Genomic DNA, 2538 nt, shown 5'->3' with positions numbered 1-2538 from the left:
GAATGCAACTTCGATCATGTGGATGATTTTTTTTTTTTAAATGCCTCCGAGCACCCGCGTTTAAGGTTAAGAGTTTTGAGAAAAGTTCAAAATAATTAGGGTAGAAACATGTACCAAAATTAATGATTTTTGAAATATGAAGTGTGTTTGAGCCCCATGTAAATAGCTTACAAATAATATTTATTAGTCTAGTTTTTTTTGAGGAACATTTATTAGTCTAGTTGTTATCACCTAAATACATCACTCTATATGTTTATTAATGATAAAATATATGAAGTTTTATATGTTTTTATTCTACTGCTAAAAACCTTGTAATTTAGTTGACATTTTTTATTGTTTACAATGTAGATATTCAGAGTTCAAAATGGCCCTTGCCCAACTACCATATCGTTAACAAAAAATGAAAAAATTACATCACCCTATACATAATTAACGATCATATATGAGGTTTCATGTCTTTATTCTAGCTCCATTTGTATTTCTCCTAAAAGAGACATCTTTAATGTGAAAAAATTATATTCTCTCATGCTTCTCAACAACTAGACTTCCAATGCAAGAAAAAACAAAATCATTCACAATTCATGAAGAAAGGAATAAGGACAAATGTAAAATTTTATTAATCATAACAATTAAAAACATGTACGGAAAAAATAAAGGCATAAGAATTCTCTTTTAACCTTATTCCATGATTAGGCCCACAAACAATCTTGCTGCTGATGATGCTTGATGAATCATCCCCAATCGAAACACCATATCATCACCTCCATTATTTTAAAAGTTTGACAAAACATATTTATTGCAGTTATTCACAGTTGGCATGTATAGAGACTTTTGAGATTTTTTATTAATACAAGATAAAAATTCTATTAATTAAATGCATGTATATGTGTATAGAGTTTCCTCTTAGAGACTTGAATCTCAGCTTTTACCCCTCATATCCTACAAATACTTATACTCATGGAGTAGTGACCATTACACCAAGATTATACGGTAGTTTTTTGAAATATTAAAAGCTCTAAAACCTTTGAACTATAAAAAAATAAAATAAAAATAAAAATACAGAGGATGCTAAAAAAAACCATTTTGGAAGAAAACCAAGAGCGTGTTTCCAATGTCCCAGCCTATTATTTTCTTCCAAATTGGTTCCCTTCTCTTTTTTGAAACTGAAAATGAAAGATTTAAAACAAAAGAGATGCCTTTTTTTTTTGGGTGGTAAATGATGGGAAATTGTATATGACAATGCAATGAATTGTAAATGGCAATGCAAACTATCATTTGGACGTAGAATATTTTATGAAACCAAAGATCTAGTTATCTTGGGTTACTGTGCAAACTATCAGACAATATTTTGTTGTTGGATCTTCTATCCCATAAAAATTTTATCAAAATATTTTGATAAAATGTGGAAATGTTTAGGATATACTTCTTTATCAAAATATAAGCACACCAAATGTAAGAGATTCACGTGCATGTATAGAAAAATGAATGGAAGTCAGACGGAAAATTCTACCATGAAAAGTAAAACTCCTATACCGACCAACATCATGAAAGGAAAATTCTTTCAATATTATTGAAAAAATAAAATGTAAAATAATAAGTTCAAAAATACTGAAAATACAAAATAGATTGATGAAAATAAGTCTAGATCTACCATGAAAATTGTAAAGCATCAATGTATATAAAAATTAGCCCATTTTCATCGTACCTATGATCCATCTCCATTCAATCAATCAAAGGCGATGCAAAAAATTAAAAAAAAAAAACGTGGCTACAGCTCGCGTGTTTTGTAGGGCCACTTTTCTTGACACACGTTCATGCCCACATACATATGCGTTGCTCTATTTGTGACTCAAATTGTCAAAAACAATGGCTAGTACAGTAGCATGCTGTTTTAGTGGTTCATTGCTCTCTATTTGTGACTCAAAAAGAGTCAAAAGAATAACATGTTCAGCAACGGCTAGTACCGTAGCATGTTGAAGTGGGCGGGTTTTGGGGATGGCTAGCTTGTTTTTGTTGGGAAGGTGATGAAGTGGAAGAAGATAAGTGAGGACTGAGGAGGTGGTTTTGGTTTACTTTGAGGATAGAAAATAAGACTGCATGAGTTATCAATTTTAAGGAAAATTTACACTTTACCACTCTAAATTATATTCCCGATTATATTTTGCATCCTAAACTTTTCAAATATATGTTTTGCACTCTAAAATATGATTATTGTTATGCTTTACATATCGACATTAAGTTTGTTATTAACTTGAATGGAAAATATGGCATCACGTGAGAATAAACAATTGCCCATATTCTTAATCCTTTAAAAACAAAAGATAAATTAACACTTTACTATCTTAAATTACACTCTTAATTACACTTTGCACCCTAAGCTTTGAATTTAATTTCTTCCAAGTTAACTTAACAGCGAGGTGCAAAGTATAATAAGAGTCATAGTTAAAGGTGCAAAATATAATATGGGTATAGTTTAGGGTGGTGAAATGTAATTTTCTCCAAATTTTTAATGTAAACACCACTTAAAGAGAAAAAAAG

This window comes from Castanea sativa, chromosome 8 (assembly GCF_040712315.1).
Source record: "Castanea sativa cultivar Marrone di Chiusa Pesio chromosome 8, ASM4071231v1".
Taxonomy (NCBI): domain Eukaryota; kingdom Viridiplantae; phylum Streptophyta; class Magnoliopsida; order Fagales; family Fagaceae; genus Castanea; species Castanea sativa.
This window is presented reverse-complemented; position numbering follows the sequence as displayed.